Below are 26,775 nucleotides of genomic sequence, written 5' to 3' on the forward strand. Positions count from 1 at the left end.
TCTCTAGTGGTCCTCCCCAGGAGGTCAGGAAAAGGTGAGATGAACTTTTCACAATAAATAAAAGTTATGGTACATTTGAGAATGGGTTATCAGTTACATCACTGACAATGGACCTGTGTGTCAGGTTCTCACCTTTGTTTTGTTTAAATCTTATAATAGAGCAACTATATTTAATTTTATAAAAACTATGCATTATGTGGCTGGGTTTTTCTGTTCCTGTGCTCACCAGCTCGTGATGTTCCGTGATTTAAAGTGAATGATTAACCGAGTACAGAGGAAGAATACCCGGGCCAGTGTTTAAACAGCTGATTAGCTGGCGTACAATAATGGAAGGTTTTACTTTATGGGAATTTGAAGAAGAAAAAGGAAAGAAGTTGAATTTATAATCAAGCCGTTTATGACCTCAGGACATCCCAAAGCACTTTATACCAATGAAGTTCTTTTTGAAGTATAATCGCTATTCTAATGCAGGGAAATGCAGCAGCCAATTTGCGCACAGCAAGGTCCCACAAATAGCAATGAGATCCGTCACAGAGTGGCTGCAGGGCATTCTGGAGGGGGAAGGTGAACAGCCAGTAGTCGTGGTCCATATCGGTACCAACGACATAGGCAAAAAAAGGGATGAGGTTCTGCAAGGTGAATTTAAGGAGTTAGGAGATAAATTAAAAAGCAGGACATCAAAGGTAGTGATCTCAGGTTTATTACCAGTGCCACGTGCTAGTGAGTATAGGAACAGGAGAATAGACAGGATGAATGCGTGGCTGCAGGGATGATGTAGGAAGGAGGGATTTAGATTCCTGGGACATTGGGACTGGTTCTGGGGAAGGTGGGACCTGTACAAGCAGGACGGGTTACACCTGAGCAGGACCAGGACCAATGGCCTCGCCGGGATGTTTGCTAGTGCTGTTGGGGAAGGTTTAAACTAGAATGGCAGGGGGATGGGAACCTGAGCAGGGAGACAGAGGAGGGGGAAATAAGAAGTGAAACAAAAGACAGAAATGGAAGAAGCAATAGTGGAAGGCAGAGAAAGCAGAGGTGAAAAACAATAGGGCCATAGTGCAAAATAAAACTAAGATGACTAGCGATCTCAAAAAGACAAGTCGAAAGGCATTGTGTCTTAATGCGTGGAGCATTCGCAATAAGGTAGATGAATTAACAGCGCAGATAGATATTAACGGTTATGATATAGTTGCGATTACGGAGACATGGCTGCAGGGTGACCAAGGATGGGAACTGAACATCCAGGGGTATTCAATATTTAGGAAAGACAGGCAAAAAGGGAAAGGAGGTGGGGTAGCATTGTTAGTAAAGGAGGAAATCTATGCAATAGTGAGGAAGGATATTGGCTCGGAAAATCACGATGTGGAATCTGTATGGGTGGAGCTAAGAAGCACCAAGGGGCAGAAAACGTTGGTGGGGGTTGTCTACAGGCCCCCAAACAGTAGTGGAGATGTAGGGGAGGGCATTAAACAGGAAATTAGAGAGGCATTCAAGAAGGGTACAACCATAATCATGGGTGACTTTAATCTACATATAGATTGGTCAAACAAAAGTAGCAATAATACTGTGGGGGAGAAATTCCTGGAGTGTGTACATGATGGTTTTCCAGACCAATACATTGAGGAACCAACTAGAGAACAGGCGACCCTAGACTGGGTATTGTGAAATGAGAAAGGATTCATTAACAATCTTGTCGTGCAGAGTCCCTTAGGGAAGAGCGACCATAATATGATAGGCTTCCTCATTAAGATGGAGTTTGAAGTAGTTGAATCCAAAACTAGGGTCCTGAATCTAAATAAAGGAAATTACAAAAGTATGAGGTGCCAGTTGGCTATGATAGATTGGGGAACTTTACTAAAAGGGATGACGGTGGATAGGCAATGGCTAATATTTAAAGAACATGTGCAGGAATTACAACAATTATCCATTCCTGTCTGGCGCAAAAATAAAACAGGAAAGGTGGCTCAACCGTGGCTTACAAAAGAAATTAGGGATAGTATTAGATCCAAAGAGGGAGACATATAAAATTGCCAGAAAAAGCGGCAAGCCTGAGGATTGGGAGCAGTTTAGAATTCAGCAAAGGAGGACAAAGAGATTGATTAAGAGGGGAAAAATAGAGTATGAGAGTAAACTAGCAAGGAACATAAAAACTGACTGTAAAAGCTTCTATAAATATGTCAAGAGAAAAAGATTAATAAAGACAAATGTAGGTCCCTTACAGTCAGAAATGGGGGAAATTATAATGGGGAACAAAGAAATGGCAGAACAATTAAACACATACTTTGGTTCTGTCTTTACAAAGGAGGACACAAATAACCTGCCAGAAATGTTAGAGAACCAAGGGTCTAATGAGAGGAGGAACTGAAGGAAACCTGTATTAGTAAAAAAAAGTGCTCGGGAAATTAATGGGGCTAAAGGCTGACAAGTCCCCAGGGCCTGATAATCTACATCCCAGAGTACTAAAGGAAGTGGCTCTGGAAATAATGGATGCATTGGTGATCATCTTCCAAAATTCTATAGACTCTGGAACAGTTCCTACAGATTGGAGTGTGGCAAATGTAACCCCACTATTTAAAAAAGGAGGGAGAGAAAAAACAGGGAATTACAGACCAGTTAGCCTAACATCAGTAGTGGGGAAAATGCTAGAGTCTATTATAAAAGATGTGATAACAGAACACTTGGAAGGCATTACGAGATTGGACAAAGTCAGCATGGGTTTATGAAAGGGAAATCATGCTGAACAAATCTACTGGAGTTTTTTGAGGATGTAACTAATAGAATAGATAGGGGAGAACCAGTGGATGTGTTGTACTTGGATTTTCAGAAGGCTTTTGATAAGGTCCCACACAAGAGGTTAGTGTGCAAAATTAAAGCACATGGGAATAGGGGGAATATACTGGCATGGATTGAGAATTGGTTGACAGATAGGAAACAGAGAGTAGGAATAAACGGGTCTTTTTGCGGGTGGCAGGCAGTGACTAGTGTGGTACCGCAGGGATCAGTGCTTGGGCCCCAGCTATTCACAATATATATCAATGATTTGGATGAGGGAACTAAATGTAACATTTCCAAGTTTGCAGATGACACAAAGCTGGGGTGGAATGTGAGCTGTGAGGAGGATGCAAAGAGGCTCCAATGTGAATTTTGACAAGTTGGGTGAGTGGGCAAGAACATGGCAGATGCAGTATAACGTGGATAAATGTGAGGTTATCCACTTTGGTTGTCAAAACAGAAAGGCAGATTATAATCTGAATGGTGATAGATTGGGAAAAGGGGAGATGCAACGAGACCTGGGTGTCCTTGTACACCAGTCGCTGAAAGCGAGCATTCAGGTGCAGCAAACAGTTAGGAAGGCGAATGGTATGTTGGCGTTCGTTGCAAGAGGATTTGAGTACAGGAGCAGGGATGTCTTACTGCAGTTACACAGGGCCTTGGTGAGACCACATCTGGAGTATTGTGTGCAGTTTTGGTCTCCTTATCTGAGGAAGGATGTCCTTGCCATGGAGGGAGTGCAACGAAGATTTACCAGACTGATTCCTGAGATGGCAGGTCTGACGTATGAGGAGAGATTGGGTCGACTCGGCCTATATTCACTAGAGTTTAGAAGAATGAGAGGTGATCTCATCAAAACATATAAAATTCTAACACGACTAGACAGACTAGATGCAGGGAGGATGTTCCCGATGGCTGGGTAGTCCAGAACCAGGGGTCACAGTCTCAGGATACGGGGTATGCCATTTAGATCAGAGATGAGGAGAAATTTCTTCACTCGAAGGCAATGGAGGCCAAGTCATTGGATGTATTCAAGAAGGAGATAGATATATTTCTTAATGCTAAAGGGATCAAGGGATATGGGGAAAAAGCGGGAACAGAGAACTGAGTTAGACGATCAGCCATGATCATTTTGAATGGTTTCCATGACCAGATAATCTGTTTCTACTGATGTTGATTGAGGAATAAATATTGGCCAGGACACCGGTGAGAACTCCCCCTGCTCTTCTTCGAGTTGTGCCATGGGATATTTAACATCCATCCCGAGAGGGCAGACAAGGCCTCAGTTTAACATCTCATCCGAAAAGCGGCACTTCTGACAGTGCAGCACTCCCTCAGTACTGTACTGGGAGTGTCAGCCTGGATTATGTGCTCAAGTCTCTGGAGTGGGGTTTGAATCCACGACCTTCTGACTCAGAGCCAAGGCTGAGCTTTTTCTTTGTAAATTGGTAAGGATTGAAAGAAAATCAAAGATCGAGTCAACCTGTATGCCTCGTTCGCAGCTCCTAGCAGCCAATTTTAAAGCAACACTGCTACAGACCTGGGAATGTGTCGTCAGGCTATCTTCTCAGTCAGGGAATGCTGTGTGGATTGGGGATGTTTGGAGAGAGGGGGGACAAAAGTGAAGCTGCAAAAATTGTTGCAACAAAAAATGAAGTGGTAAAATCAGGTGAAAGTACCAAACTAACTGAACAGAGTACTTGAATGATGCAACATTATGCTTCCATTAACAGCCACAGAATTACAGAAGAATTAATGTCATATAATAGAAGAAAACTCAAGAATTGTCAAAAGACTATGTGGATTTGAATGCATTACTTGCAAGAGTCACTGATACGGTTAAAAAATATTTTAACTTACAGATTCGGGGTTCTATCAGAGTCAACCTTTAAAATTCACGTCTAAATTGAACTTGCAAATTCCGTTCTCACAACTGCTGTAGCAGAACCTCATTCATCCATCATTCCAAATCGACACTCTCCTCTCTGAAGTCTGAGTTTCAGGCTGGGAGACCAGCAGCAGTTAGGATTGCTCGAATTTATTGAAAAAATTAGACCTTTGCATTTAAAATTAAATTACTTTAAAACAACCACTGAAAGGAGATGTGGGGACACTTGATTATCTACCATACAGATTTTAGAAATAGGTTTAGTTTCTCAAACTTAATGTGGAGGGACCAAAAAAGTGGCCACTGTCAAATGAAACCATGACATTCACTCCAGATTGTTCAGGTTAGGCAACGAATAGCTGAGCCAGGTAGCCTAGAAAGGTTCAATGCCTGGTCTTTGCTGAGTTAACTCATCTTAGCCAGGACAGATGTTCAACTGTAGAAGCATCACAGCCAAGCTTAATCTCCACACATACAGTCCCAGCACGAATGGGACTGCGCCTGCTTTTCCTCTCCCTAATCCAGATCCCCTGGGTTAGGGGGTTTGGGGAGGGTGGGGAAATCAGACACCGTTCCAGTGTACGTGTGTAAAGGCCGAGCTTAGCTGTGATGCTCCCACAGTTGCATTGCCTGCTTCTCATTGTTGTCCAGGCTCATGTGTGAATAGCCATTTGGTTGTGTTACTAGAAGGGATCTGGAACTCATGGAATTATATCGAAACAGGATTTAACCATGGCTCAGTGGTAGCATGCTTGCCTCAGAGTCAGAAGGTCATGGGTTCAAGCCCAAGCCGAGAGATTTGAGCAAATAATCTAGGCTAACAGTTCAGTGCCGTACTGAGGGAGTGCTGCACTGCCAGAGGTTAAACCAAGGCCCCGTTCAACCTCTCAGGTGGACGTAAAAAGTCCCATGGCACTTTTTGAAGAGGAGCAGGGGAGTTCTCCTGATGCCTTGGCCAATATTTACCCTGAACCAGCAACATTAAAAACAGATTATCTGGCCATTTATATCATTGCTGTTTGTGGGATCTTGCTGTGCACAAATTGGCTGCCGCATTTCCTACATTACAACAGTGACTACACTTCAAAACAACTTCATTGTCTGTGAAATGCTTTGGGACGTCCCGAGGTCATGAAGAGCGCGATACAAAAGCAGGTCTTTCTTTTCCTACCAGTTTTTATTCTCTGTCGGGGAGGGGAGTGGGTTCAGGAACCTTCCGTTGTCAAGGATCATTGAGGTTCTGCTGTAGTTAGGTTTTTTTCACCTCTGCCCTTTAAATCAAAAGTACAAAACATTACAATTTGTCTGGTATTTGTTTTTTAAAAAATAGATTTGTGTTTCAACAACTATAATGTTTTTCTGTTATATATAAGCTATAAATTTTAGTCCAAAAATTAGGGCAGACTTTGTGAAGGTGACTTTAGTGACCAATAGAAAGTTACCGAAAGGCTGTAGACCTGGTGAGTTATCCAGCAGTGGGGACGGGAGCTGCTGTGCCACATCTCAGCAAATCTGAGTGATTATTACACATCATCTTCTCTTTCAAAAAAGTTGCCTTTCACAAATGACACACCTAACACTAAAATGTTTTGTTTGCAAAAAGATATTAGCAAATGCAAGTATACCGAAAACCTGCAGCAGTAGAAAATTACAAGTATTGGTGAACACACAACCTTAGGGGCACAAATAAACCAGAAATTACTCACCACCCCCCACCCCCCAACCACCAAAATATTGTCAATATGAAAATCTTTGGTTTTACAGTATGCATTTTCACTGATTATTAGTCCATGCAAATTCATTGTTACAAGTTTGTAACCTAATGAACGGGATCAGATAACATCACAAACCGTGAGAGTGAAGCTCAGGCTATTTGTGATTATCTTAACCTCATGATTAGATTGAATTTGCGGACATATTCCATGTCGGCAGTCAGCAGCTGTCTCTTTGCCACGATGTGGTCATGTTGAGGTTAAAAATACTTCTCAGCCACTGCACTGAAAGATCGGCAGAAGCTTTTAAAAATATATATTATCGGATGCTCTACGGTGTCGCACTTGAACTCAAGAAGTGGCGGTCAGTGTGACGGACTTTTAAGGAGTGCAGGTAGTGGGGGTGGGTGATGGGAAACCAAGTTGATTTACAAAGAAAAGTAAAATAAATAAGAAAGTTAAGCCCAGAAGGGAGCATGATGGAGAGGGGTCTGGGTTCAGGGCACAGGCCCTTTAATCAAACCCAAGATATCTCTACATCACTGAGCAGTAATTGGAGTTGCAGCTTTGTGTAACTTTGCCATTTCACTCACAGGAGCGTCTGATAATTCAATCACCTTAAAATTTACAACATTTAAAGCAACACCACCATTAATAGTTTGTCGCACTCTTGGGCCGAGGTGACTCTTGGAGAATTTTATATTTTCTGCAGTCATTAAGGAGAAATTGACACTAAGGGAAAAATGTTTTGTGCACGTGATTGGCAAATAATGAAAGTAAAACTGACAAAAACAATCAATTAGAAAGGAGAAAAGCACAGAGGCTTTAAAATTACATTATGGAATACTAGTGTAGAAACACGTAACGCAATCATACAATTTTTTTCTTTGCTATTTTAACGGAGACATTAACCCATTTAAAGTAAACAAGCCAATGCCTCTGTTAAAAAAATGGGAGAATGGAATTTCACACAAATGTGTTATTTCAAGGCCAGAGAGTTAACTGATAAGGAAGAACAAAATTGACACGCATGGTTAACGGTTAACACTGAGGACAGACAAAAGAAATCTATATATTATTTTAAAACTTTGCATAGAGCATGCACTTCCTGTATTAAAACCTTACTTCCCGTTGTCATGAATTTGGGTCATTTCCCATTGTATTACAAGGTCAACATTTACCATTCAATTTTGCTATGTCAACGTCACACTACAGTTGCAGACTCTGGCCATTAGGTGGCGATGTGGAGTGACTTTTTGTAGTCTGTCGGAACTCAGTCTGCCATCTTGTATTTTCCTTTTTTCGGTGTGGGAGTGTGTATATCTGGGGACATCGGGTCAGGGCAGGGCAGGGTTGGGATCGGCCTTGAGGACCTCTCCAGTGGAATAGCCTGCTGTCAATTATTCTCTAAAATCGCATATGAGGAATGACCACTCGGGTGAGGTGCCAAAGAGCAACCAGTGGCCACAAACTTGTACTCCAGGATGGAGACAACACCTTCATGAATTAAACTAAAAAATTCGCTGTTGCTGATTATACTTTGCTCAATAGTCCTGATTCTGTAGTTAAATTGATGTCTTGCATGTTATTGGAGTCTGAATAAATGCAAACAGTGTGATTTGGGGGAAAGCAAAAACCTGAGAGAACCCTACATCAGCTCGATTTGTATTTGGAAACCACTATGGAACTCGACCCTACTATAACATAATTCTTTTTGAGCTCCCTAATTGTATCACATGCACCTGTCACTGCTACACATCAACAGTACGATCTGATTACTAAAACCTCAAGTGCAATCCTCTGTGTAGACAGTGGCTGGTCTTTCCAGAAGGCATCAGCTTCTGCTGCATTCAAAGAGATAGCCCCATTCATTTGCAGAGGCTTTTAAATCTGTTCATTTCTCAGTGCAGAGTTATTTCAAAGGCACTTGATGAGCAGGGTCAAAGGTAACCCAAAGGCTATTTTCACTCTATGATGCGCACTGTGCAAATATCTATCATAACTCAACAGCAGCCATTGGGTCTATATTTTAAAAGACTGTTCTGTCACATCTATCCAGACACTGTCAAAACGAACACCACTTAGTTTGATAAATGGCACAAGTTTTCTTAGTTAAGTGTTGGGAACAGGTGCATCAAGTGTTGAAAAATCTCAGCTACAGGTTTTCGGAATAGGTTACACAGGAGTAGCCCAGTAGATTGAATGAGACTAACACCTGCACGCCTTCTTAATTACCTGTATATATGACACAGTGCAGGTGCACACATCTACAGTTGCCTGATAATCCCAGGGTATCAAAATATTAGCTGTGCTGCTAAATTTGTATAAGCCCATTGCTACCTAATTTTTTTTTAAAACAGTTTGCTGATTATCACTTTGCTATTCAGAGCTACAATATACTTTAACATGCCATCTTTTTACAATAAGATTGTAAACAATTTTACAACACCAAGTTATAGTCCAGCAATTTTATTTTAAATTCACAAGCTTTCGGAGATTTTCTCCTTCCTCAGGCAAATGTTTCAAGATCTCCTTGAAGCCTACGCATTTATACATATTGAACAATAAAACATGGTGTTTACAGACTGCCCCTGCAACTGCCCGTTGCAGGGGCAGTCTGTAAACACCATGTTTTATTGTTCAATATGTATAAATGCGTAGGCTTCAAGGAGATCTTGAAACATTTGCCTGAGGAAGGAGAAAATCTCCGAAAGCTTGTGAATTTAAAATAAAATTGCTGGACTATAACTTGGTGTTGTAAAATTGTTTACAATTGTCAACCCCAGTCCATCACCGGCATCTCCACATCATGATTACAATAAGATTAGCACAGACTTGCACTGTCCTACTATTATGGTAAAAAAATTTAGTCCTCCACATTGAGAAACTGCTCTGAAATGTGTCAGGTTCGTCCCACATAGAGATTTATTTCCCCTTCCAATTTTCTCTTCCTCGCCTGAAGACACTGACTCTTGCCGAGGAGCAGTTCCATGGGGGCGAGGTACCCTCCAGTACCTCAAAGCAAGCGCTCGAGTCTGGACAGTGAGGGTCAGCAAGCTATTCCACTCCAACCCACCATCTATGTGTACTTGCCAGCAGGGGTCACTGAATAGTGATTAAGGGCAGGAACCTTGGCTGAATTTTCTCCTCCTTTGCCTATTGGTGCTGAGGCCAATTGTGGAGCCTCGACTGCAGTTTCCAGCTGAGATCAGCTCATTTGTTTAGATCCAGTACTTCATCCATAAAATATGTACCCAGTCATCTAAAGAGTTACTAAGGAGACATAAAAGGATGCAATTTAAATTCTGTAAAATATAGCACAATCTCTTCCATTTCAGTTTCCCAAGTTGTTTCATATTTGGAACAAAATATTCAAACATATATAAAAATAATTAATCCTTTATTTGGAATTTTTTTTGATTTACTTGGTTAAAAATCCAGAACAGTCTCACAGGATGACTCGTGTGGCTCAACAAATTCTGTTCCTTGCTCAGACTATGACATCACTGAAGCAAGTACATTTGAACTTGCCCCTGGTTTGGGTGTAAGGTTATAACAGTTTTGCAACAGCATTGATATGTGCAGAGTATGTGTCACCAACCCACCACATGTACTGTCTGTGTGACTCAGAGACTCAGGCCCCATAATTATTTTTGTAAATCAGTGTTGCAACTGCAGTCAACAGGTGTCCTGTCAAATTCAGATCATACCGATAATGGCGCCAAGGTATGACGGGAATGGTACATCTGCTAGAACAGTGCCGAGGTTGGATGACAGTTTATTGATGTAACTGGAGTGCTGTAACACAGTTCAGAACAATAAACCAGCCAATGTACATGGGCCATTGTAAACTATGTAGCCTCCATGGCGCAGAGTAAATGCGCAAAGTTCAGAGCTTAAGGAGTTAGCATGTGGTGCTGGCACAGGAATCTTTTGCAGCATAAGTTATTTAAAGGAGGATTGTCATACTTTTACCTTCTTAGTAGTGTCATAAAGTGAAGATGACAACAGCTTATTGCACACTGTAAATATTTAACAGTTTAAGCAAATCTTCAATACATTTGGCCAATTATTTGATTGTCGTCTGCCACTAACATTAAATTTTCCATTGCTTCCCTAAAGTGAAAACCAAAAAAATGAAAGAAATGTGTGTAAAGTTGCCCACTGTCTTGTTCTATGTGTGGGGGATGGAGATAGGTGAAAGAATGGTTCACGCAACATTATTTTGTGAAGAGAGAAGAGAAGAAAGGTGCTGACAGTACGTGTACCATTCTCCTGCTGTCAGCTGCATGAACAAATATAAAAGCACCGAATTACCATGTTCTGACAGCAGCAGACACTCTTTTTCAATGTGGCAAAGGCTTAAAAGTAAGCATCAGTCCCATGGTTTTGGGGTACTTTGTGTCATTTCCCTTGAACACCTCCAATAATTTCTTACTGGGGGAAGCTCAGTACTCTTTTATCTAATTGATTCAAATGAATGGCTCATTATTGTGCCCAGCTACCCTAGAATTAGCTTCCAATATATAAATCATATTTTCAGTCAAAAGTAAAAACAATGTATTTTCCCCAAGTAACAAGATCAATGATTGACCGACAAACATCAGTTTCCTTCCACAATTATATACATTTGCATCCCTTACGGAGACATCCAGACTGTTAGTTTTCCTCCCCCCGGAATTTCCGAGAGTTATGGTTATAGCACCATTGCCCAGGGCAACTGTAGTTAACTGAATTATTCCAACAAGACCTGTTCTCTGCAATGAGCCAGTTGCATTGTGAGAACACTCAGTGCCACAAACAATCATTATTTTACAATCCCTTCAATCAAAGTGTTTTAACTTGGTTTCTCCCAATTTGCTCTCATCACTCACCCTCTCCCCAATTTTTTTTTAAAAGTATAAAAATCTAAAACTTAGCACTAGTTCAACAATTAAAATAGAAAGGCAAAAGACTTTCAGGAGATTGTCATATTTTTCTGGAAGACATAATGATACAAATGCTTTGAAAATGTCAGGAATTATTTCCTATTTTAGTCTGCTAGACCACTGGTTGTTTTAATCTTTTGATTACTCAGCTCATTCAATGAATCCTTGTGCTGCAACAATTCTACAAGTACGAGTGGAAGTATGTTTTTAACTAATTGACTGGAAACGGTTTCTGCAATTGAAGGTATGTATGATGGTTTAGTGAACAGGGAGGTTTCTGCCATCACTTTTTTCTTCTCTTATCTGATCCTTCTTGTTTTTTTTCGCTCGTTCTCATTCTCTTCCCCCCCTCCCAATTCATTTTCTTGTGTCTCTCCCTTTTTCTACTTTTGTACATCACTTTCATTTCATGCTGCTACTGCTAGTTTTCAGACAGGAAGAACTAATGCTTCTTGATCTCAATTCAGGCTGCAGTGTATGTGGGAGTAGCACCGGGGGAAGAGAATGGAGCGGAACAGACTCACCAGTCATTCTGGACTCCTTTCACCACAAATAAACTGGTGTTGATTTCCTATCCGAGCTCCAGCTGAAAAATACATTCACAGCTGTCTGCTTATCTGATAGCCAAAACAGTTATGGTCAGACCTTGTTATATCGAAAAGCTCAAGATGACTTTCCGTGTGTGGTCTGATGAGGGTGTCACTGTAATGAGATATAACTGGGCTTGTAATAGAGATAGAACCGATCCAGGGACTGTACATCCATATTATGGTTCCTTAAGCTAATTGTACAAATGAGTAAGGAGGACCATCCCCCTAATAAATGGAGATACCAAGGATCAGCAGAACTCAATATAGGTTATTACTGAACAGTTTAAAAAAAACTGTCAAATGCTTTACTTTTTTTTCTATACCAATATATGATAAAAGTAGTAAATGATCTGAACAGGTAATGCTCATTGGAAGAGGCATCTGGCTGAAATGGAATCACTTAAGCTTAGAAACACGGAACTCATTCACGTCAAATTGCTCTCTCCATGATTTTAATGAATAGGTTAATCCATTTATTTTCATTGGGTTAAAGCCTCTGTTAAAAGGCGGAGAGGAATTTGGTATGAGGGTGTTAAGTATTTGTATGATAAGATGACTCACAGTAATTCCCAGGCTTTCATGTATCTTTATTTGACTGTCTGTACTCAAAGTGGGGTCATTTTAACCTAACTAAAATTGTGGGAAACTGAGAGAATCGGATCGGATTTTCAAAGAGAACAAAATTGAATTTTGCGGGTTAATATCTGAAATGATGGTCTCATCAAACAGCAACAGCTTTCACAGAACAAAGTGAAGGAGGAGAATTGATGAGTGTTAATCCATTGGAAGGAAAATTGTGTGGTCTACTGATCGGATGTGTTGACTCTAGTGACATAATTCCTGATTCTTACTCCCATCATGTGAAATTCCGTGCTAGGAGCGGCAATTTGTAAAAGGTATTCCTGTAATCTTCATGAGAGAATTGCTAATATTGCAAATTTGCCACGGTTTGTAAGCAAAAGCCTTGAACTTTATTTTAAATTCATCTTTTTCTCTATATACCTGTAACCATTTTGGAAGTAAGCCAGTGATTGTAATGATATAGTACAAGCATTTATCGACATTCGTTTACTTTAATGTCAATAGTTTGAGTTTGCAATTTAAACGTTCCCTTTATAAATCAGTATCTGACAATGATTAATTAGGCACTTAGTTAGATCCAGACTGTAAAGGGTAGCAGTCTGCAAGGTGAAGTTTGTAAGCAGACACTGAGCTGCTGTATGTAAAGTTGTTTAAACCTTAGCAAAGTTATTCCTTTTTCATTCGTTGGATTACAATAAACCCTGCAACAAGTTCATTACAGGAACTTTGCAGTGCTGGGGAGTTATAGTTACTTGTTCCCATCCCTTGCCTCCTGACCTCATTTCTCTCATTGCGTCAGGGATAGATATTGCAGGATTAATTTTGACTTTGATAGTGTAAAACGGGCAATAGCGATTCAGCTGCCTGTTGTACATCCCTCCTGATTTTCAATTCAATTGAAGCCAACGAAAAGGAAAATCAGAGAGATGTATAACGGGTGGCTGATTTGATATCGCTCGTTTTGCACTATCACCCAAAGTCAAAATTACCCCCTGCAAGTTCACTACAGACCTATTTAACCATGGAGGGCAGAAAAGAAGCCCGGCATAAACAGGTATTTAAAGATACACTGCCATTTAGAATATACATATACACACATGTACAATTATAATTACATGGAATGTACAGCACAGAATCAGGCCATTCAACCCAACTGGTCTATGCCGGTGTTTATTCTCCACACGAGCCTCCTCCCACACTATCAACATATCCTTCTACTCCTTACACGAAAACCACACGACAAAATTTGAATGACAAACTTATTGTGGGTATTCAGGAGCTGAATAAACAGTGGTGTAAGAGTGCAGAGCCCCTGCTGGTGATATCATTGAGGCACAGCCTAGAACAAAGCTCTTGCTCATCTGATTTGAACTGAACTTGCTGTTGTTTTTAAAAAAAAAGGTACAGAAGTAATCTCACTCAACACAATGAGTCAGTGACAGGTGCAACTTTAATTTTAATAAACTGTGCAAATTGAAATATTCCTGTTGAATATATTCTTCTTTAAAATTGGCCTTGACTTTGTATCAAAAAATACAAATCCTGCTCAAGAATCTGACTTTGTCCTCCACAACTTTACTGATGCATGAAATACCCTAACGGACCCACTACAGGATTACGTCAATGTATTTGATCATACAGAATATCAAATCTTTTGTGAAGTGCACACTGTAGGAGATAAACATGAGAAAGGTGGAGACCACGGCAGTCTTCACATTGAGCTTTCATTGGAAAAGTCTTTGAACTTCTGCAAGCTTGTTATTTCCCTCCCAGGTGACCAATTTCTGTCCGCTCATCCAGTTTTCTGCCTGCACAAGTCTGAACCACTAAAAAGTGAACGGACATCCTGGTACACTCAGAACAAGGCACTTGAATGACAATGACAGTGGGGATAATATGCCATGAAACAGATGGCTTCTGAAGATACTGTTTCAAAGGATCAAAGATTTAGCACTTAATGCAAAATGACCCTGTTCATTGCTCACCTCACACTTAACCAGGTCGCTGATGTAAATCCCAGTGGTGACTCTCAAATGCGAGAATTCTCAGAGAGTTAGGTCAAACAGTCTAATTTGGAGCCAATACACCCCATATTGAGTAAAAATAAATGCTCTGCAGCTCATACCCTTATTGTTAAGCATATTTTCAGTTTTGAGAGTTGTGCAAATCCATTGGTGTAGAGGTTAGAATAATCAGTGTGTCCTTTCAGTTAGAGGGGGATATATTATAGTGATACATCAATGATAGAGGGACCAAGTCAGAAAAGGCAAAATCAGGCCCCCAAGTAGAACTCTGAAGGCTTGAACCTGGTTCGCAACTTCAGTTGAATTGACAAGTTACAATGATTAAAAGTACTTTGATTCTGTTGTTTTGATGGCGGTTTCCAATGTGGGTGATGTTGTTCTGCTGCCACTCAGAACACAGCACGAGTGGCTATAGAATCTTTTAGGTTGCAGTTTTGTTGTGACCTGCTGAGAAAACAGTGGGTCCTGACCCTGTCCATTTAGCCAATCTCTGCACTAAAGAACAACAATGAATTAATGAATGGCATTCCTTCCCCCAAAACCCTGATTGTTAAGAAAATAAACATTGACGTTACACAATTCAAAAGGTTAATCGATTGATTCCATTTCTGGAATGATTATTCAGTTCTGTTTGTTTAGCTTGACCTCTGTTTCGAACTAGGGTAACCCAAACTAAGTACCTTCACAGGGAAGAGAGAAGACTGAATCAAGTAGCTTTGCAGAATGACAGACAGGAGAATACAGCCATTCTTTACAAACAAGCAAATAGAACAGCAAACCATGCTGCTCCCAATATTTTCAATGTGACTGTCCACAGTATTGTGTGTGCATGGTTTTTGCACATGCCCATCCCAATTACCTTGTCTATCATCTCATTCTCTCAACTACCAGCTAATTCTGCACTTAGTTACATAAAGTCTGCTGCATTGTTTCTTCTTCAGATGAATTGAATCGGATATCTTTCACACTTCTACCATCATTCAATGCCAGACCTATTATTAGAAATTTAAGAGATGCAGATGGTCAAAGCTAAGAACCACTGCACCTATTGTTGAGGTTTCTATAGGGTACCTAGTACAGAATGGTAAATGGGTACAAAGGGAATATCTTGCTATGCACAAATTTTTTTAATGTTACCTTTCCGTTTTCTTTGAATAAATAATAAAGTCCATCACTTGAAATAAATCATGGTTGATATCATTTCTGGAAATCAGAAGATGGCCTCTTTATATCGTCAAAGATTTTGCTAAAAATTCAGACTATAGAACTAAAGGAAGATGCACTTGAAGCAAATTCTACAATATCTAATAGGACATCTCCATGAGAGATAGTTTGTATCGCATCGAAGTCAGAATGCAGACCATGTGGAAAATGTAATAATGATGTCAGCATAACTATGATACAGTCTATCAATTGTTAATCAAATTACATCAATCTTTGACTATAATCCTCCCCCAGTGGTAATATACACTCCACTGCAATTTGGGACCATGAATTTTAGGGAAAATGTTAGTATTTTAGCTGTTTTAATATCGATATATAGTATATGCTCCATTTTGAATTTGAGAGGGAAAGTGCAGATGATGCTCAATTATTTATGGTAATGTTTACTTCTAACTTGTACCATTTCAACTAATTATCTACCATATGATGTAAAAAGAACACACAGTAAGTAGCCTTGAAATAGCATCCATTTCCCATTTGTGTTACTCATCATAATCCATTCATGGTCAGATCACCTCACTGGCAGAATATTAACTAACCCACTGCTCATCATCACATATCTTCTACTTGTATCAGGAGTGACTGTCGTCATTTTCAGTAATGACTTTTGATATTTTGTGGAGATATGGTGACATTCTAATTGCCACAACTAAGATGCTTTGAAAATTCACTTGAAGGAAATATTTAAAGGATACTTATTTGAAAGTCACCCTGTGAAATTAGTACATGCAGGACCTCTGCATGCAGTGGGACTAAGCTGAAAAATAATAGTCATTTTAAAAAAAATACCTAATTCCTTACCAGATTCATTTTTAATGTATGGTGCACACAGAATACATTATAAAAACCCATGGGACAGGACTTAAATCCTACTTCTGATGCTGACCATAACCCATTCACAGGGTCATTTCTGAATTATTGAGTCAGCTCCCTTGTGGAATATAAGTCGTGTCCCATGGGTCATCATTATATATCCTGTGAGGTATGGAGTTTAGATCAACACCACAGCTGTGTCCCTTTCATGCTTTATCCAGAAACACTGCCTTTAATGTTGATTTTTGTTTTAATGTTCAAGCCTTTATTGCGGCGTCAGTGAACGGTCCCCTTCTTCCATTCCCTTTCCCAAGAATATACTTCTTCCACTGAATTGTGCCAAATTGGTTTCAATACTTCTGTCTGGAAGGAGAATTAAATTACCAAATATTCTTTTATTTACTGCAGCACTTCTTACCAGTTATTCCCACTCTCTCGTGATCTAATGGGTTTAATTTCAAGCCTGTTTCAGTGGAGAAATACTAAAATCTCTTCAAAGACTATTTTCTGGAAATATTCTGCTTTTCTGGGTCCACTTAAATGAATGATTTATAAGCCCTTGAATGTAGAAGTTAGAACTGCAGCCAGAATGCTGCAGTAATATATTGCACAAATATGGGCTTGACAATAATACATAACACAACCTTAATAGTTACTTAAAGCTTCACTTCTCATAATGGTTCTGAAAGACCAGAGTAAATCTGATTCAGTGGTTATGGCTAAGCAGTGCAGTCAATGCACTTGGCTGCTATTTCACAATAATTTTCAATACAACTGTTTCTTTGATCTTCATCCATTTTTCTCTTCCTCCCTGAACTCCATCTGTTTCCGTCAAATTTCCAACTATGATGGACCAAGGTAATTACTGACACAATAGCAAGAAACTTAAAGCACAGAGATAGGATTTTGGAGATCTACTCCTCATTTAGAAAAGAGGTTAAAGACAAACTGCAATGTGCAATTTAACAGCTATTTAACCTGCTTTCAGGGAGAATGTCAGATTTTCTGCTGTCACTGCTTTTATCGAGTGACCTTAGAGCAAATGTTAAATAGTGTCTCGGCACAGGGAATATACATTTAGGCATAGGAACAGGAGTTGGCCATTTAGCCCCTCGAGCTTGTTCCGCCATTCAATGAGATCATGGCTGAACTGTGACCTAACTCTATCTACACGCCTTAGCCCCATATCCCTTAATACCGTAGATTTTTGTTAACCAATCAATCTCTGATTTAAAATTATCAATTGAGCTAGCATCAACTGCCATTTATGGAAGAGAGTTCCAAACTTTTACCACCCTTTGCATGTAGAAGTGTTTCCTAACTTCACTCTGAAAGTCCTGGCTCTAATTTTTAGGCTATGTCCCCTAGTCCTGGACTCCCCAACCAGTGGAAATAGTTTCTCTCTATCCACCCTATCAGTTCCCCTTAATATCTTGAAAATTTTGATCAAATCACCCCTTAATCTTCTAAAATCCAGGGAATACAACCTTAGTTTGTGTAATCTCTCCTTGTAATTTATCCCTGGGAGTCCAGGTATCATTCTAGTAAATCTATGCTGCCCTCCTTCCAAGGCCAATATATCCTTCCTAAGGTGAGGTGCCCAGAACCGAACAGAATTGCTGGTGTGGTCAAACCATGGCTTTGTACAGCTGTAGCATAACTTCTACCCCCTTGGCAAGCATCATTCATTCTCTTTTTCTTCTTGCCATAGATATTACTGAAGATGCTCACATTTTGGAAGTGTGGGTTTCTGTACAAGGCATGTTTTACATTAATTCCTTGACCCATGTGATATGGTTTGGGATTTTTTTTTTTTGTGCAGCCGTCTTATTCAATGCCGTGATAACAATTTCCAGAAGAGACTGTGGTCTGGAAATTCGTGAGGGGTTTCCAAAGGGGAGACTAGCAGAGACCCACTTCCGTCAATCCACCCCTTACCCAGCAACTGATGGGCTAGGATCAGGAATTTCCTAAGCCGGAGTTTCCTGGTCTTGGCCATGTTCAGGGATCTAGCAAAGTAGTGGTGGCTGGCACGCTAAGTGAGGTGTACTTTACTCCACAAGGGCACAGGTGGGCCCCACTGGTGGAGCCTTAAAGCAGAAGTTTTATTTCAATAAAATTCCTGCATCGGTCCACTTGTTTGGAGAAGGGGATTGGTCAGAGCAGTGCCAGGGTCACTCTGCCCCTCCCCCATAGCCAGGTATCCAAGTGTCAAGGTGTACGGGGCAGACCAACTGAAGTGATGCTACATCAATCTCCCCCAAGCAAATGAATCATACAGCACAGGAGGCTATTCGGCCCATCATGCCTGTGCCGGCTGTTTGAAAGAGCTATCCAAGTAGAAGTTCTCTCCCTCTGACCCCGCAAAATCTGATGAGGGTCAGTGCTAGAGGGCACTGTTAGATGGGATCCCAGTAATTTTGGGGCCTGTGTCTCTTACTACCTGAAATCTAAGTTTTTGCTTCCTATCCCTGCAGAAAATGTGAACCTGGGAACCTGGGAATTAGCAACTATCACAATTGCCTTACTGCTACTGGTTTAAGCAAAATCTCATGCTACATTCCCACACACACTTTGAATAGACCGGAAAATATTATATACAGGCAGAGACTTGGCAGGCTAAAACAGCTAATCAAATGTATTTACAAGGTCAAGGTGCGTAATAAAATACAATGAACCAAAACAACACTAGAGTACAGGACAACTATGATTTGTAACACACAGTCCATCAGTGACGTCAACATCCCTCCTTCAGGAGTTAGAAAAATCTCCTGAAATAAAAACAGACCAAACTTTTAGTACTGTACAGTTGAAAATAGCTTCCAGACATCTTGTGGCCCTCGTCTTATATGCACCCCTCAGGTAGAAAGTTTCACATGGAATATGCAAGCTAACTGTTCACAAATCTCTTTCATCTGAACATTCTTTGGAATTCATCAAGGACAAAAAAAGTGCTGTTAGACCCTGCTTTTATCGCTTAACTTCTTTGATATAGGTAAGCAGATGAACCTTAAAGATATTACCAAACAAACATACACTGGTATAACAGTTTGAATTTTTCAGACAGTTCACGCCAATTTTCATGCATCCCAGTTGGCCAGTTTTAAGGTGCAAACACATTGAAACCACATTTAAGTCTGATATTATACAATGATAAAATTAATATGAACAATTCCTGATTCTAATTGTAAGACTGGGACCAACTTACACAGTCCCAGTCTATTAATACCAAAAGCACAAAACCTGGCTACCTAATTAACTGAGCTAATAACCCCTTTCAAATCAAGAGAACAATTACCTACTTTTAACTATTGTTTGAAATAATATTGCTTGCACTTTTTTAATGTATAAAAAAGCAGAAATTTCACGCTTGTGACACCATGGATACTTATATAAAGCACTGCACATTACAAATGAAAATAATCAATCTTGGGTTAATTTAAGTATTTTAATGTCTTATTTATACCAAGTTCCGGTCTTCAAGTTGTGCCATCTATTCCTTAATACCTCAGAAGAGCTGCCATGTTTGCATTTCTTCCCAAAGAGCCATCTCTACTGCTGCTCTGCTTGCTGCCTCCATGGATACAGAAGCTCTGTAACTCAAACACACACAGATGTCGCCTGCATTCCTCAAATCAATTGTTCGTTTGAAGGGAGCCTGCTGGGATGCAAATCTTAGCTTGGAATCCACTAGCAATTCACACTGTGCTGATGCACAATTGGTGAGAATGTGATGCCCACCTGCTGGTTGGGGTGGACCAATTTTTCCAACAAGAAAACAAAATTAGGAGAAGTATATCAGATATTTATACATCAGTTATACTACAATGTTTGCAAAGCTGAAATTGCTTCACATCGATATAAATCTTGTTGCATAATTCAGGTGTGAAGTCACCAGAGGCGTATTTAGGCAAGTGCGAGACCACATCCAGGAAGTAGTCTCATATTGTTATCAGCAGCGGGCAATAAAGCAATGGCAGGCACAGACACAGACGCCTGAGGCTCTCAGTATGGACCGAACGCACGGCCAGCAATCAGAGCCTCCACACAAAGAAAGGTATGAGTTCAAGAAGCCCATTAAGCCCAAAAGGCCTCTTCCTTTTACAAACCACAGACAATTTGCTCCATGACGGGCTCCACACCCCACTAAAATGATATTCCACAGGAAATGCCCAACTTCCAAATAAAACTTCCAAATAAAGCTATGTGGAATTCTCCTCAACTCTCAGGAAGCAGCAATCTAATGTTTTCAGGGTTAGCCAGCTGCATTTCTCACATGACAATTCTACGGTTCCAGCACCACCTGAACCATTCTATTCCTGAGAATATTGGATCATCTAAACTTATCCTTGTAACTTTCAATCCCATTCTTAACCAGTTCTAACCCCAAGCAGTATTCTTGCAGTGAACCTCATCAGGTATGCAGATAGACCCTTCTATACCTTCACTTTGATTTCTCCCATCTGACCTAGCTGGAGCTCTTAGTGGGCTGGCTTTACTAAAAGCGTTCATTGAAATATCCTGAGTGGGCGCAAGAAATTGTAGTAGACTTGTCCTGCAACCATTATATTGTCCAACTGTCCTGGGGGAATATTATTGCAAATAATCTAGGAGTTTGCAACTCTGTTACTCATCCTCCTATTCAAAGGGGATGGGAATTATGACGGGGACTGTCAAAAAGCCTCATGACAGCAGCAACTATCCTTTTTGTACAAAAATCAAACACAGCAATCTACAAGTCTTCACTTCTCATTTGCTCACAGATGCTCTTACTACAGTTCTTCAGAAAAATCAAAAGATTTCACAAACCCTGCAATCAATCAGACACAGATTTTTTTTGCAAAGTTCAACAATGTGAAGTTACGTCAGGCACAGAGAGCAGATGTTCTCGACAAGATGCAGAACACAAGCTACTGACAACGCTGTTAATGTTGTTAACGTCTCATCTTTGCTCTGTGAATGGGCAGAAGTCATCTCGATGACGATGTTTATCAATTTAACAGACAGAGAGACCTTTGCTACTCACCACTAACAGCCTGACAAAATATCGCCACTTTATAACAGAAGACAGTTTGGGTACCTGATTTGAAACCATGTAAAAGCAGGCTTACGTCATCAAACAACCTTGTGTACACATCAGAATTCTGGCTTCAAGATGATCCAAATTTGAACATTTCAGTTTATTTTGTAAATACCTGAATTTTGCTGATTTGGTTCATTTTAGAGCTGAATTATCCTGCAAGGGTAGAGAGTCCAACACATCTGTCTGCACACGTGTACATTGCTCTACATACCCCATGATTAGTTCAACAGGTGGCATGTTCAGATGCACATGGCCAAAGTCATACTGACAAAGGGAAGTGGCAACAAAAAAAAGTAATTAAAAAAATTGTTTAAGTTGTTTTGCTATTGTGGGCTGATCAATCAGGGGTGAGGGTCTGGGAGAAGAGGTGTGTGTGTCCATTGTTTGGTACGTAAGGGTGTGTGTATACTTGTACTCATTTTCCCTTATGTTATAGCAGAGAAAATGTATTTGTGCAGGCAATCAAGGGAGATTATCAATGGTATCCAAATCAGATCAGAACGGCTTTGTAAATTTCCAAATTCTACTACCTCAAAAGAAATTCAATTTCACTGCTTCCCCTCCTTTAATTAGTTAAAATTATCATTACAAAAGTCTAATTAACGTAGAATGCTGGTTAATCTACTGTTGCAATACTCATAGACAACATTTTGTAGTGTCTCTTCCTGTAATTGCCCCGTTGTTGATCTCTTACTCTATAATTCTTTGTCTCCTTCTGTTTTTCTGTTAATCTTCCATTCTTTCTGATTCCTTCTCTTTATGCCTCTTTTTTTATTCGTTCATGGGATGTGGGCATCGCTGACAAGGCCAGCATTTATTGCCCATCCCTAATTGCCCTTGAGAAGATGGTGGTGAGCCGCATTCTTGAACCGCTGCAGTCCGTGTGGTGAAGGTTCTCCCACAGTGCTGTTAGGAAGGGAGTTCCAGGATTTTGACCCAGCGACGATGAAGGAACGGCGATATATTTCCAAGTCAGGATGGTGTGTGACTTGGAGGGGAACGTGCAGGTGGTGTTGTTCCCATGTGCCTGCTGCTCTTGTCCTTTTAGGTGGTAGAGGTCGCGGGTTTGGGAGGTGCTGTCGAAGAAGCCTTGGCAAGTTGCTGCGGTGCATCCTGTGGATGGTACACACTGCAGCCACAGTGCGCCGGTGGTGAAAGGAGTGAATGTTTAGGGTGGTGGACGGGATGCCAATCAAGCAGGCTGCTTTGTCCTGGATGGTGTCGAGCTTCTTGAGTGTTGTTGGAGCTGCACTCATCCAGGCAAGTGGAGAGTATTCCATCACACTCTTATAGACTTTCTCTCATGGTCTTTGTACCCACTGGTCTCTGATTTCTGTCCTTCTTTCTATCTCCTCTGCAGTTTGTCTTCACTCTCTCTCTGCACCTTTCATAGAAAAATAGGAACAGGAGGAGGCCATTCAGCCCCTCGGGCCTGTTCTGCCATTCAAGCAGATCATGGTTGATCTGTACCTCAACTCCATTTACCCGCCTTTGATCCATACCCTTACCTAACAAAAATCTATCGATCTCAGTCTTGAAAATTTCAACTGATGCTGTATCCAAAGCCTTTTGGAGGAGAGAGTTCCAGATTTCTACTACCCTTTGTATGAAAAAGTGCTTCCTGATTTTACTCCTGAATGGCCTAGCTCTAATTTTAAGAATGAGCCCCCTTGTTCTGGATTCCCCCACCAGAGGAAACGTTTTTTCTGTATCTAGTCTGTTGAATCCTTTTGTCATTTTAAACACCTCGATTAGATCACCCCTCATCCTTCTATATTCAAGGGAATACAAGCTAAGTTCATGTAACGTGTCATTCTGGTGAATCTGCACTGAATCGAAGGTCAACATATACTCCCTGAGGTGCAGTGCCCAGAATTGAATGCAATACTGCAGATGAGGTCTTTCACATCTCCCTTTATGAATATTGTGCAATTAATATGTTGAATTTATCTATGAATAAATTCTAGCGTAGCTTGTTGTCAATATATATGTTTGCAATTATTTTAGTTTTAAAACTTATTCCCAATTTTTTCATATTAGATTTGATGCACGAAGAGATATTCGCCACAGTGTGCACCTGATCACAACATCCAAAGTGATTCACTTCCAAGTGCTGGGATACAATGAGGATGGAATGTACTTGTTGAATTTTACACCTTAGTTGATCTGAACCCTGTTCTGTTTTTTGATGAAATTGTTAATTTTCAGCATAAGTAATATTTCTTTAGATTTATAAAAGGACATCTTTAATGCAATTAACAGCCCAGGTTACATCATCAGACCCAAATTCATTTATTATTCTTCAATTGTGATTTTTCTGCTGTGTCAGGGACTTTCACTGAACTATTAAAATAAATAAAGCTATTGACTGTGCAGCATTGATGTTCAACATTCCAGAGGACTATGGTCAGGGAGGAAGTCAACAGGTTGTGCAGGAAGTTCTGCCTTGAAGTTTGGTACTTGATAGTAGTGGAATTTGAAACATCAACCAGTAAAATATGAGAGAAGGCATCAAGGTTATTATATAGTACTGCAACTTTTGCAATGCACATTTCAAATACACTTATTTTAAGGCTTCTATTGAAATCAGATTAAAAACAAAGCCCAAAACAGAAAATACAGTATTGAAATATGTAAAAGATAAAGACCTTTCCTGTAATGAACTGCAGATTATTTTCTGATATACCTTCAGTAGTGATGTCACAAACCATTAATACTTATGTTAATGTCATTACGCTCAAGTCAGTAGAGCATTGTGTGTGTGTGTGTGTGTGTGTGTGTGTGTGTGTCCGTCCGTCCCTTCTGGTGCACAATGAGCAGGGCCTGAATAAAACCCTCGTAGGACAGTCTCAACCAATAAAGTTACTAATGGGCACGTACCCTCAGCACAAAACAGTCCATAATTGGGCACTAATTGCAAGTCTCTCTTCATGAACACATGGGCCTAGAAATTAGTTTTGCCCAGTTTTGAAGCGTCAAATGGACACAAGGAACGAGGTCCAATTGCTACCTCACGGTGTGTGAAATGGAATTGTCACGTTGGCTGCAGGAGGGAATGCTCTTCTGAAGCTGGAGTAGAGGTACATTGTGTCAAATCCCCAATAAACCAGAACTGTGAGTACTTAGAATCATGGAATCACAGAAAATTTAACAGCACAGGAGGCCATTCAGCCCATCGTGTCCATGCCGGCCGAAAATGAGCCACCCAGCCTAATCCCATTTTCCAGCACTTGAATCCGTAGCCTTGTAGGTCACGGCACTTCAGGTGCACATCCAGGTATTTATTAAATGAGTTGAGGGTTTCTGCCTCTGCCTCCCTCTCAGGTAGCGAGTTCCAGACCCCCACCACCCTCTGGATGAAAAATATTTTCCTCAGCTCCCCTCTAACCCTTCTACCAATCACTTTAAATCTACGCCTCCTGGTTATTGACCCCTCTGCTAAGGGAAATAGGTCCTTCCTATCGACTTTATCTGGGCCCCTCATAATTTTATACACCTCGATTAAATCACCCCTCAGCCTCCGCTGTTCCAAAGAGAACAACCCCAGCCTATCCAATCTTTCCTCATAGGTAAAATTCTCCAGTCCTGGCAACAGCCTCGTAAATCTCCTCTGTACCTTCTCCAGTGCAATCACATCTTTCCTGTAATGTGGTGACCAGAACTGTACGCACTTGATATTCTTCAACACTGAGATCCTTCACCTTGACCAGCACAAAATTCACACTCACCAGAAAAAAGAAAACTATGGGGGTGGGAGGTGGTGGGGGGGGGGGGATGAGTCTTCATTTAAATTGAAAGTGTACATATTATAGTACATAAACTAAATAAAGAGTTTGAGGAATGATGTCACAACCACAACAGAATGGTTCAGATAATCGTTAGAAGTTGCCAGGATTTTGAATAATCTGGTGTAACAAAGATATATTTCTTTTTCCATCTTAGTGATTCTTGGATGCAACTTCACATGAAGGTGTTTAAGGTAAACCATGCTGACAAATCACTTTTGCTCTTTTTTAAAAAAAATCCTTTTACATTGATTTGCAGAAAACAATAATATTGGCATAAAAGGATTGCCGTGGAAGCAGCAAATGATGTGAAAAATAGGTACATGAGAATTTTAAAATAAAATACACAGCCTTACTTGGTATCTTTGCGCAATGGCAACAGGTAAAGGTCAGTTTCGAGACCACTTGAATGGGGAATAAAGAGGGTGCTACTGACCCCTCACACCCATAGCAAAACCTACATCTGGAATGAGTGATGCAAGGAACAAGCTCCCCCTTCCCATAATCTACTGCTGAATAGGAGTGCAGTATTATCCTTCCCTGTTTTGAAAGATGAAGCTTTCCTGTACAAACTGTAATCTGACCCTGCAAGGATTTCCGCATTTGATAACCTTTGTGATTTGTTGCTTTTGGCCACAATTGTTCCTGTGTCACGGCAGACCATGCTTCCAGTTGCTCAGTAAACAGTATTAAAGAGTTTATTATGCTGGTGACATCCCAGTTTATTTTGTCAAATGAATGCCTCGGTTAGGAAGAGACTCATAATTTAGTCATCAGTCTGACAAACTGTCTGAGTGCCTGGGTTAAACATACTCATTACACAGTGATGGATGCTATTCTGATGCCTTTAAGCATCTCAAGTAGATAAAGCATAGGAAGTCACGCTGTCGAACGGTGACTACTGAATAAATGAGGCCATTAGGCTACTGTTGATAACATTTCAAGATAATGATCATAACATATTGGTTCTGAAATTGAAAACTCCTTTCCTCATTTTTTATCACAAGATAAAATACATAGTAACAACATTAATAATATTTTTACTTTTGCTCTGAAACCATAAAACAAGTTCACAATCACATATTGGAACAATGTGATTAGGATTCACAGTCCCGGATGCCAATTCCATTTGAAATCTGGAGTCCCAGGATATTACAGGATCTAGCAGGGAGTTCCTGAGGTTAGCAGATTTCTATGTTTTGTGTTTTTTGACTTACTAGCACAATGGGGATGTAATCAGGAAGTTACCATCAAAATTACACCAGTTTGCTGATGTCAATTTACACCTTACTTTCCTGCACATCGCATCAGCGTACACTGGAACGTAAAGAGTGGCTTATTCAGCGGAAACAATCAGGGCTCAAGGAAAGCCTG

General features: G+C 40.4%; 1 long non-coding RNA gene across 1 annotated transcript in view; it reads left to right on the top strand.

Annotated features, from left to right (window-relative positions):
• Positions 1-23,760, top strand: part of LOC137303941 (uncharacterized) — a 107,661-nt gene extending 83,901 nt beyond the window's left edge. The window contains exon 3 of the long non-coding RNA XR_010958480.1: positions 23,657-23,760. This is a non-coding gene — a long non-coding RNA (uncharacterized lncRNA). The remainder of the gene's footprint in view (positions 1-23,656) is intronic.
• The last annotated feature ends 3,015 nt before the right edge of the window (positions 23,761-26,775 follow it).

Source organism: Heptranchias perlo, chromosome 36, assembly GCF_035084215.1.
Source record: "Heptranchias perlo isolate sHepPer1 chromosome 36, sHepPer1.hap1, whole genome shotgun sequence".
Taxonomy (NCBI): Eukaryota; Metazoa; Chordata; class Chondrichthyes; order Hexanchiformes; family Hexanchidae; genus Heptranchias; species Heptranchias perlo.